Here is a 13,052-nt window from a genome sequence, read left to right on the forward strand (position 1 = left end):
ACTTAGTGGTCTTTTCCTCATTTTCTTAATGATTCTGTGGGGACAGATATATAGGATCTGTCTCACAAGACATTACTTGGGTAATTCTAAAGTGGAAGATAAACTATGTGTTCTAAAGCCATGAGGGTTGTATTCCCTCCTTTTACTAAATAATGTTAAAAATTGTCAGAGATCAGAAATGAGGGGAAAGTGATAATTATTGTAAGCAGAATTATCACTCATGCGTACTCTTTTCTAGATATAATTTGGTTATTCAGTCATACTCAGAAGTACCCATATGTGTATTCCCAAGTGGTAAGGCTATGTTAATTTTTATTGTACATGGAGAATGAAGGATACCAGCTATGCATAGTCTCTTTAGCCTAAATTTTGAGAGTGATCCATCACAATGCGATTCTTCCCTATGTATAAAACTATGTGTGCTGGGTTCTTCTTAATTGGCAATGATGAACTACTCTTTATTTGTCATTTGTCTCTTCTACTAGTAAACAATTATTTGATCGATTGACTCAGAATCTTGCTTACTTCACCCTTCAATAATAGTAGACTAAGTTGCTGCCCATTTCCTGGTTGTAGATATTTTTATAATTACTGTTTACCTTCCCATTGTGATAATGGGAGAAGAAGAAGCACATAGAATGTGCTGTTTTGTACTGCTACCACAGTCTGTGTTTTGTGCTGATGAGTTGTCTGTAACGTGGATTTTTTTGGAGTTCAAACATTTTGGTCATTATACAATCAGTGCATTTACAGTGTTTTTTCTAGGAGCAGGTTTCTAATCCAGGATCAACCAAAGTACCTATACAGGAACTGTCTGAATGCAAAATTTAGAAAGCTAAAAAGCAGCATATTTATGCTGTCAATGTAAAGATATATTCTTCTCTTTTCAGATGATATTACCCAAAATTCACTGCAGTGATCATTTTAAGAATTCTGCATTCTGTGGATCACTATGATCCCTCCAAGCCTACTGGTATACAGAATAGGTTGAGTTAACATTTAATGATTTGAGCATTCAGCTAGCAGAGGTACTGATTCATAGGCTCTGGTTGATTCATTGTTATGTACCAGTTCATTTCCTTGAGGAAAGATCACCTTCTGGTGAAGAGATAGAGGAAATAGGCTCTACGGATGGTTTCAGTTTTCTGTATTACTTCTATCTTGTTTATCTGTACCCAGCAATTCTTCTCCCATCTCTGACTGCAGCTGAAATGTCATTGTGCAGGTTTAATATAAAAGAAACGTTAATTTACAGTGTGTCCTGCAGCTTGTACTTTCACTGCCCCAGCAGAGTGAAGACAGTTCCTGAATTCACTTTTGTCAAATCAGTTTGCTTATAATACTATATTTATGAAGGTACAGTAGGTCTCTGAAGTAAAATTCTGTAAGAAAAATTACTCTTTGAATCAGGTGGTTCACTGCAAAGGTGTACATACCCAATGGAAAAAAAAATCACAATCTTATTTCAATTACAGCATTGGAAATGGATTGTACTCTGACTTATTCTAAAGCATAATAAATGATAACTTGAACAAAGTGCTACTGAAAGCACTGCTTACTTTCCAAAACATGTTCTTTTTAAAATATTGGAATGAAAACTGATATATTTAAATACAAATAAAAGAAAGTGTAAAAGGAGAAGACAGCTCTGTTTGTTAAGGAAAAACAACCATTTATTTCATCCTGCAAACACACACTCCTGACTCATTACAAGTTTTTCATCTACTAGGACCTCAGTAGGGCTACTCTTAAGGAGTTCTTCTCCCATTTTGTGTACATATCTGGGATTGCCTCAACCCAAGTGCAAAACCTTGCACTTTGCTATGTTGAACCTCATTAGGTTCACATGGGCCATCCTTTCAAGTTTATCAAGGTCCCTCTGGATGGCATTCCTTCCTTCTGCCGTATCAACTGCCCCATTCAGCTTGGTGACATTTAATGAAAAATTTTGTATCACTCTCTAAAAAGGTATATGGAGAAACATAAAGATGGAAAAGATTCTTACAGCTTAATACATACGAGATTAGCTGGGATGAATTCAGCAGTGTCTAAATAGAGGCTCTAAACTCACCCTCCAGCCTGCTGGCACTTTCTAATCAATACCTTTGCCTTTTTTTTATTCAGTTGATTACAGCTGTATTCCTCCCTTCTTTGTGTGCATGTATGCATGTCATATTGTTATTTTAGAGAAAGAGGCTTGTAGATTCAGAAGCAGTTGGATAAATATTTCTTTTTCTGAATAGAACATCTGAATTTATCCTTCTGTGACCTCTTCAAAAACTGGCCACATGTTGACTTAACCAGTAATATTTGTACTACACGCTTCATACTGTGCCAAGTAAGTCACCAAGGCACGCAGTACAAGTTTTGCTGTCCACACATCTGTTGTTTGCCATAGCAAGTTTGGCATTAACAAATGCAGGAGTCCTCAATGGAGCTATGTAGCACATTGCTCCATACTGAGAGCAAAAAGAATGTAATGTGTTTGGCAGGTCTGTTACATATTTCTCAATAAACAGACTGTGCTGGGGGGAGGTAAAAGCTTTGTTAAGTGTTTCCAGTTTAGGAGTAATTACAGGAGTTTCACCATGGTATAATTCCATTTGGTTTGACAGAATGACTCATCACTGTGCATACTGAAGGGAGCAGGGCTCAAAGAAGAGTCATTGGATTCCTGGATCATTTACTTTTGACTCTATCTGCCATCATGTGTATAGTATGCTATTCTCAAAATGAGAGAAAAAATGCTTTAGGTGTGGTTTCAAGTTTTTCTGAGACCTGGAGTTACTTTATCAAATATGAAGTTATATATCAGGACCAAGAAATTGTTCTTGATTTTTCTATGCAGAAACATAGTTTAGGTGCATCCTGACTCCGTGTCGGGAAGAGGCCAAAGTACCCAGCCACATATTCTACCCCGTCAATGGAGAAATTTCTGTAATGGTTGCATGGATCAGAGAAATATTTTAAGTTGATTAAATAGTCTCAGGGTAGCATTAAGTATTCTAATTGATAAGTACTCGTAAAGAATCAGTACACAAAGCCTTTGGACCCTAACACTCATTTCTATATCTGCTCAAAGGCTCATGCAAGAATCTGTGAATGTGGGGCCAGTGTGGAATGTTCTACCAGAGACTTCCTGGTGAATCCTCAAGCAGAAATGTCATTATTCACTTTGATTAAGATCATTATGCTTTATCCAGAACTGAAATATTAGATGAAGAATTTTCTCTTCAAGGAGAGAATATAGATCTTGGTCATTCTGATTGTCAGTATGGTAACACTAATTTTCCTGTTAATAATATAAAGTGCCCAAATATAAAGTGCCCTTTGTCTGAGAAGACTCCTTGGTGTCTTCGGGTGGTTTCCTTTTTATTTGTTTGTTTGTTTGTTTATTTGTTTGTTTGAATCTGGAAAATAAACTAATCCTCCCTTACAGCTACATCCAGCTGAGATGAAGGAGGATTTTTAAATGATTAAAGCAGAACTACACATCTGCTGGAACGTGATCAGATTCACATTTTCCTTGTAATTAATGACAAACTATAACCAGAGTTTTTGAATCAATTTGTGGAACAGTGAAAAGAAAATGGAATGATTTGTATTAGCATTTCAGAGATGGTATGCTACAGTATAATTATATATGGGACTCAGAGATGAGACTGAGAAACAGTATTAAAATGCTTAAATTAATTATGCTGTGAGGCTAATAGCTTTTGTTCTTGTTGTTTAGCAGGTTTCCTCAACTATTATTATTGGTTTACTGATTTCCCATCATTCTTTGTAATACAGATCTAGTTGCATAATCTAGTAGAAATACTTCTTTCCCACTGGAAAAGCAAAACCAAAAACAAACAAGCAACAAAAACAATAACAAAAAACACAACCAAAAACACACAAAAAACCCTTTTTCTTCTAGTTGTACTATCTGTAGTCTGGACCTTGCTTGCCCTTGATCCCCTAAATAGTTATCTTTGGTTCCTTTCTCTTTGAATTGTTGTTTACATGCCTGATGTTGCAGACTTAAGACTCACTCTTTTTTGAGAAAATACTTGCACGTTGTATCTTAGACTCAAAATGCTAATAAGAGATGTCATAAAGCACTCAAGGGAAAAATCCCTCATTTTTTTTTTCCAAAGTAAAACCATCAGAAATCACTTCAATTGTTATTTTAAGTGAGCACTTCAAGCTCCCCAGAATAAAGAGTAGCAGCATTTATCCCTCAGATTAAATTCTTGCCTATTCTAAGTATTCTATGAATTCAAAACAGTACTGCAGAAATACAGTGAAAGAACGTTTTGAAAGAAGGTAGATAGCACCTACGGTAGGCTGCAGTTCATAGTCTAAAATGTCAGGAATGCTTGTTAACAGACACAATATCAAAACATCAGTACATAGCCAGAAAAAAATTAAGACTGATACTTTGCAGTGATATTCCTATACGTCTTTTTATTGATCTGTCTTTACTAAGAATGATAAAAGAGGGAAATCAAGATTTTTAATATGAACAGAAGTTATTATTTTTAGTTCCAAGCAGTTTATTTTGTTGAGTTTAAAGCTGGATCTGAATATATGAATATTTATGTTGGAATGTGTGTAAGTGTCCTATGTGTAGGCATGAGTATATATGTTTATATCACATATGCAGGGTGGGAGTATTAGTCACACTGACTTAAACAAGTGTTTTACAATTGATGCATTTTATTTATTATTACTGTAAATCAAGTTTTTAATAAGGCTTCACAACAGTGTGTGGCAGTGAATTGTTAGACGGAGGAGCAATTGCAAAGATTATCATATATTAGAAAGTTCCTACTCAGATCAGGATCAGCAACCAAGCCATAATCAAGAACTAATTGTCTTCAATGTGGATTTAAATGCACAGACAATACTGGATAGATAAAATTAGAATTTGAAGGTATCCAGTGAAAGTCTGTAGCATAATTTCTCAGTAACTGAGAGCTTAATTCAGAAAACTTCTCAGTGCAATGTTTTTAAGGTTTTTAAATACTTTGAAACAATGACCTTAAAAAATGACTGTCAACCTAATCTTATGTACCTGAATTGTTACTAACCTAAGAAACGTAATTATTAAATAAGAAGCTACAACTACCTAGCATCAGATTTTCAACACATAGCTTAGGAGGTATGCAGTCATGTTCAATAATAATTTTTCAGTCTTAAAGAAGTGAAACTTGTGGAAACTAAGAAACATGGTGCAATTGGTTATAGCATTTACTTGTAATTTGAAAAAGCTATGTTCTAGCCTCTCTTGCGTCATGCATTTCCCTAGGAGCTAGAGCCATAAAAGCACTTCAATCAAAGCTCTTAGCTTTTACATGCCAGACCCTTAGACTGAAAAGCACTTCAATATCTGAAGAATCCTTTTATGTTATTTTTAGAAGTTCAGAAACAACCCTATTACATTTCTTCCATGTACCCATGAAATTAAAGGGAGAAATTTAATGTCGTCGTTCATTTCCTTCTAGACTGAGTAATACCACTATTTCAAGAAAGGTAAAAAGTAGCCCTCTACTATCTAATTTGTAAGCCTCTTCATAGAAACATGTCACATGAAAAACAAGTACAACTATCCCAATTTCTTGTAGTCCAGTCACAAGACATTCAACCAAAGAGTATAGCCTCTTTATAGGAAGGCTTCTAAGTAAAGCTTCTAAGTAGTCACAGCTCACCTTCCTCTATCTTGAATTTAATGTTTGCCATTAGAAGAGAATATGCATATAACTTGGGAAGAGATGCATATAACCTGGGAAGAGAATTTTTGGTTGAAATATATAAACTCCAACTTACTTGCAGTAAAAGCAGGGGAAGGTTGCTCAACTTCATGGATTAAATTCCTTCAGTGTAGATTGCTCTGAAAATAATGTCTCCTATTTATTTCTGTGAAAACTACAACAGAAACAAAGAACACAATAACACTATCTCATTGAGTAAACTATCAGCTGCGAAGCACTGTTTTTCAACATAGTCACCATTAGCCATGCATTTTTGCCAGCAATAAACACAAGCCTGCACGCTGCACTTATAAAAATATGCAGGGCCATCCAGAATGTGGCTTTTCTTTCACACTGATATCATCACCGCTGAATCTGGCCACCTACTGTGCTCTCATCCACTGTTTGGTCTCTATAAATTCTCAGCAAGTGTTGATGCATGTCAGTGGGTGCAATTTTATCCACATGGAGGAATTTGTGTCCACTCCTTTGCTTCATACACACTTCCATTTTGTCAGATGTCATTTTGTCAGACTTTCCCTCTGCTGCCATCTCTCACAGAGAAACAAAATGTAATGGAATGTTGGTGGGAAGGTTCAACCTCTACTGCCGATGGCCAATATCTGCCTCTGATGTCACTGACTGACATAATAAAATAGAAGGCATTATTTTTGAAGCAGTTCTCATAAGTGTGCATTGGTGTCTAGGGGATTTAGAACAAACCAAACTATGTATGGTATTCCTAGGCATCTGTAAAGCATCTAGACAAAGCAGTGACAGATCTGAATACATTTGACTAAGATCATTTACTTTGGACGTTCCTTTTAAACTTCTGATACTTTCTGACTTGTGAAAGAAAACATGACTAAGCAAATGTGAACATTTCAAAAATGGAGTAAAGTCACTGTTATCACTATTATTGGTTTTTTTTTTTTTTTGTGATTTAATTTGCTCTTGGCTAGTGTACTAACAGAATGAAAATAATCTGATAAATTCAGATTTCCATTTATTTGGAAAAGATACACTTCCTGATACAAGCTTTGTGCTTTGCATTTTCTTTCAAACAAGTGAGTCTCTCTAAACTAGATCTCAAAAAAGTCGACACAGTATGAAAGATAATCTTCAAAATTTTCCAACCCAGAATTCATGAACACAGCTGGGTTTCCTTCTCAGTGAGAGCATCCAATTTTTATTCCTTAAGAGCACTGAAATAATTACTAATTGCTTTCCTTATATCTTCTTTATAAATTGAAGTGCCTTTCTAATTATAGTAGTATATAAATATAAGCCTTTATTATAAAGTGGTTACCTTTAAAATCTTGGGGGGTTTTCTTGCTGTTCTCATGTTTAACATGTTTAAAATTAATAATAAGAATTCTGGGTGCCTTCACTATTCATTCCAACATACCCACTGGAAAGCTGAGCAAGAATTTAATCCAATCAGATTAAGATTCAAGAAATATGTCCACCGTTTTCCCATTCACTTACTCTGTCTAACTGGCTAACCAGTTTGCTTTGAACATTTTTACACTGCAATTTTCTGCTTATGTTTATCATAAATTGTCTGTTGAGTCCTAGACAATCTCAGTGGAATTTTGTAATAGTCCTTCTTTATCTCCCACCTACGAGAAAACAAAATCATGTAATATGTTGCTAATATGTGCACCACAAGTGTTTAGAATCTAGTGGAGAATCTTGAAATTTTAAAACATAAGTTTAAAAATTGATGTGGGAAATTGAATGTCATTTCATTGTGTCTGTGTTTTGGATGACTGTTAGTGGTGTACAGTGTCCAGGGGAAACTGGTAAATGTGACATATTTCATTAAATAAAGTTTAGAGTACTCAGAAGAAAATGATTTATTTGAATTTTCTGATAAATAAAGATGAAATTCTGAATCTGGGGGTAAACCAAGCACATTACAGATAATACTAATTATTTATTGCTGTTTGTTCCAGGAGACAGAAACAAGAACTTGGTATTTATTGCTCTTATCTCTTCATACACTGAATGTTTGCAGAACAGAAAAATCAATGTGGAAAGGGGAATTATAAGGTTTTTAGAGGGTAGTTGTGAACTCAACAAAAATATGCTTACTTTAGCACATTTCAGTACCAAGATAGCAAACATTTGTCTGGGACAGTTGTCTTTCAGTATTTTTAAAGTGTCCAGTGGTTTATTCATTGTTCCCAGGAGCTTTATTGTTCAGTTTACTTGCTTATATTCAATAAGTAAAGGTGGCAGAATAGACCCTTCAAAACTTTAGATTTCACTATTGTAATTTTTGTGAAGGTGAAATATCAAATAAATTTTAATTCTCCCTAATAATTTGGTATGTTCTGATGTTCCTGCCCTGAAGTGAAAATGGAGGTGGTTTTACAAAGTAAAACTGAGGTTCAGAGAAAATAAAAAATGATGGCGAGACAGTTTCATAAGGAGTGGGATAACAGATGGTAATGACAACCATAATAGAGGGCCATACCCTTCCATTATCTCCATATGAACCATATTTCCATAGTGAACTATTCCACATCTATCCATAGAAGTTCTACTTATGTAGTAACAAATTTTGTGTTGATTAATTTACTTTGGAAGTGACCTAACTGCCTTCTGTGAGAGATTACTCTGCTATGAGTTTCAGGCTGAATATGCTGCTACTGTCATCCCTTCCCAGGCTGTTCTGCACCATGCTGCTTTATGTTTCATTCCGCCTGCCCAGGAACCTGTCTCTGCTACTTCCCCATCATCTTGATTACATGACACTTAAAAAACTGTAATAGACATGATCCTTTTATGATTCCCATTGTGGCAAACCACATGCCCATAACAAAATAGCTGTATTTAGTTCAATTTGTAGGATATAAACTTACTTTCTCCTTGAACATATGTAGCTCTCCAGAAAATATTATTACTTGAAATTTTCCTCATTATTCTCTCATTCATTCTACATTAATTTTCTTTTCCCTTTCATTTTTTTTCCCTCCCATATGTCTATTCTCTTCATTTTGTAACTTTTTCTGCTCCCCATATTATTTCCCAGTTCAGTGATATTTTTTTACCCAATAAACTAATTTTCTGTGAGAAGGCAGTTTGCTCCATTTCTGTAAAATGAAAAGTGTCCAGGACTTATCGTAACTCCAGTCATTACCTTAGGGAATTTCAATCTGAAATGAAGGAAAATGGAAAAGAAAATGGAAGCAAGGGTGAGTCATGGCTTTAGACATCAGATGCTTACAGCTGTTTTCTCCCATTATGCTTGTAGCATTCTTTTTCTATTACAATTTTATTTTTACTCATATGTGAGTTAAGGAAGTCTGATAACTAGCAACTGTAACTTCAACTTGTTGTCATCTATACTGATCTTGCTCTGAATTTCTGAATATAATTCTTCTACCACTCACTTTTCCTGTGAGTGGTAAAAGTGGTTTCCTATTTTCTAGGCATGTCTTATACAAACTTCTTCGGTTCAAAGGAATTAATTTATGAGAAATAAGCCAGTAAATACCACTTAAAATAAATGAAAATAAAATTTAACCTTCTAACTTAGATCTTTTTTTAATTTTATTTTTATTTTTATTTTTTAAATCTGTGTTGTGCTCGTGTCTCATTGATTGTATTTTATTATTTCTGGTAAAGAAAAATAACAATCTTCTAAAATCCTGGACAAATGTATCTGTGCAATGTTAAACAAAAAAGCAATAGATAAAATGAAATGCAACTGTGAATACCTTTATAATGCCATCATCCAAGGCACAGAAATTGAAAAAAAACGCTTGTTAATGGGAATACACTTTATATGTTCAAAGTAAGGGTGCAGTAATTAAAATCTTGTTATTTCACCATTAGTAAAATAATAAGAGAAATAAAGACTACTCTTAGAGCTTCTGTGTATAGCTATGCTTATTCTTCAGTGTTCTGACAGTTCTCATACTACTTTCTTCTGTCTAACACAAATCAAGTAATGTAACTTACCTGTAACTAAACTTTTGGGATTATACAGACCATTGAAGTGTATGTGTTTAAAGTACAACAGAAAATGAAAATGCTTCATGTTAAAGCTAAAAAACTGTGCTTTCATTCAGTTCTAATTCTGCTACTTTTTAGAAGCATGCATTCTGAAATTCCGGTATGTTCAAGAATATGACCTCAAAACCAATCATCTTTTGTCTTTGTATTTTATATTATTTGAAGTGTATTCCTGCATTGACTGATGCCTTTTAAACACAGTAACTATGTTTAAATATAGAAACTATGCATTTAGAAAAGCAGAACTTGAATTTGTTCTTGGTCCTCCAGAATTTATTTTGGCATAATGGTGTCTTCCAACTGATGCTCTTGAGAACAGGAACAAGAATATAGAGGCAGTCAACTTGAAAATCATTTACAACTACTTGAAGTGTCTGAATTCAGGCCTAAAATGTAGGGCCCTGACCAAATTTTTCAGGAAATGTGCTGTTTTTGTTTTGAAGTTGAAGCAGAACATATACGGCATATTTTAAATGAACACATATCAATGCAAACTTCATTCTGTGTCAAAAACATGGACTTTACCTATGTGAAAAGGATTTGTTTTCTGTTTGGAGAAGATGTTGAGAATTTAGGATAGGAAAAGATAAGAGTAGGCCATACGGTAGCAGTGCTGCTTACTGTAGCTGAAATGTAGGTGTATTACCAAGATGACCACAATGCTGAATTCATCAGCAGTAGTCAGGTGTTTAACTAGTGACATATCTAAAAGTTAGATCTCCGTCTTGGCTAGAATATAAACATTTCATGGATCTTCTCCTTGTTGGTAGACTGAAATACAAAAAAATACTGTTACTACAATCAATATTAGAGCATGTTGTAGAAGCTACTTCATATACCTGCACTGTTATGTGATGTCATCTACATCAGTGACATTGCTTACAGCAAGAACTTTCAGATAGGATTTTACTACATGAATCTGTATGATACATCATTATAATGTATTCAGTGAAATTCCAGAATGTAGAAAATTTCAGATACAATGGTATACATAATCTAGTTCTTACATGCTTCAGTTTTTACAGCTTCCTCATGGAAGTCCTCTTGCATATTACTGAAATGGGATGCTTCAGAATGAAGAAGCCTTGAAAATGAGGCATATAGGCCAGAAATGCTTTCTACCTTAAGTAGATAAAGTGATGAAGAACTGCTGGGCTGATACTGGAGGCAACACAGGGAAGTTTCACTGAGGTGGTCAAACTCAGTGATTTTTGAGTGCAAGCATCCAGCCAATTTCTCATCTGTTGAGCGTTCCTGCTGTTAAATTCACATTTCTACAATTTAGAGGCAAGGATGTTGTGCTGGACAATGGCAAATGCATTGCACAAGTCCAGATTGATGATGGACTGAATAACCTTTACAGGTCCCTTCCAACTCAAACAATTCTGTGATTCTATGTATGCTGCTCTTCTCTTATCCACCAATGTCTAGCAAATGTCTCACACACAATTTGCCCCTAGTGAAGCCATGCTGGCTGTCATAAATCAACTTTTTGTATTCCATGTACCTTTGCATAGTTTCCAGGAGGGCGTGCTCCATGATCTTGCTGGGCATAACGGTGAGACTGACTGGCCTGTAGTTCCCCAGGTCTTCCTTTTTTCCCTTTTTAAAAATGGGTGATATGTTTTCACATTTCCAGTCAGTGGGAACTTCACTGGACTGCCACAGCTTCTCAAATTCATCCACCAGTTCCCTCGGGGCCCACAGAGGTCTCTCATCAGGTCCAATGGACATGTGCACCTTGAAACTGATCATCTCCAGCAGTGGGCATGTCTTCATTTTCCCACTTTCTGCCTTCTGGAACTTGCACAGTGTGGCTAGAGCTAGAAGACTGAGATGAAAAATGTATAGGGTACCTCAGCCAGGTCTCCCATCTCAGTCTGGAGAGGGCCCACATTTTCCCTGGTCTTCCTTTTATTGCTGACACACTTAGAGAAGCTTTTCTTGTTCCCCTTGATGTTCCTGGCCAGATATAAATTTTGTCAGTGCTTTAGCATTCCTAACATGATCCCTGGCTGCTAGGACAATTTCTCTCTGTTCCTCCCAGGCGCCTTGTCCTTGCTTGCACCTTCTGTAAGCTTCCTTTTTCTGTTTTGTTCAGAAACTCCTTTTTCATCCATGTGAGCCTCTTGGAATTTGACTAAGTTTTTGGTGGGATGCATTTCTCTTATGCTTAAAATGGATGATTCTTGAAAATTAACCAGCTCTCTTGGACTTCCCTCCAGGATTGTACTCCGCAATACGCTACCAAGAATATCACTCTAGAAGCCAGGCTCCTCTTTCTTGGTGTGCAGATTAGTGAGCTTCCTGTGCACCCTTCTTGCTGTCCTAATAATCCTGAACTCAACTGTTTTATGGTTACCGCAGCTAAGGCTCCCGTTGAATTTTGCATTCTCCCTCAGCCTCTCCTTGTAGGAGTGTGGATGTTCTCTTCCTGCTGATAGGAAACCTGTTCTGATGCTGGGTATTATACTGCACTTTGTCAAGGTCCCAGGCTATGAACTTAACTGTAATCTTTTTCCCTTTCTTTAGTGCAGTGTTTTCTCTGAATTTCCCACAGTAGGAGCCAGCAGACCTTCTCTGTTGCATGGAAAATCAACAAGAGTTTAAACATATCAGTGCTGGCAAAATTGAAAATCATCAAGAATCATGTGTTCAAGTGCGATAATGCTAGAGGTTGCACAATGCGCATCCTTAATATCATGTTGTGAAACACTTTTTTATCCTTTGAGAGAGTTCTGGCATAGTTCCTCAGTCAGACTAGTCAGAACAGTCCAGCACATACTGCAAAGACTCACAGCTCCCAAAATCTTTGTATCTTTCTATATTGTTGCTGCTACAGTCAAAAATATGTTTAATGAATGCTGAGTAAAAAAAAAAAAAAAAAATCTAATTGAAATCAATAAGAAGAGGTTGTTAGTGAGCTGAGAAGAAAGCTGCTGTAACAGTCATCGAATTTTTTGAAGCTGTTTCATGGAATTTGTTTTGCAGTAGATTCAGGCAGGAGTTAGGGCATCAAGAGCACAAGATCTTCATGAGCCAAAGGAAGATCATTCCTGGATAGTAAAAAATGGTAGCTAGAAAGATAATAAAATAACAGGATTCTTTATAGTTATCCCATAATTTTCTGTTTCTTGTCAGATTGAATCTCCTGCTGTCTAAATTACCACTTTACCTACTTTCACACACTCACTGAGTAATCAGTGTTTGGTTTTCATTTGTTCATTTGCTTTTTGTTTAGAAGATAGAGTATATTAAAAAGATGTAGCGTTTGAAAACCATGCAGAGGTC

This window comes from Gallus gallus, chromosome 2 (genome assembly GCF_016699485.2).
Source record: "Gallus gallus isolate bGalGal1 chromosome 2, bGalGal1.mat.broiler.GRCg7b, whole genome shotgun sequence".
Lineage (NCBI taxonomy): Eukaryota > Metazoa > Chordata > Aves > Galliformes > Phasianidae > Gallus > Gallus gallus.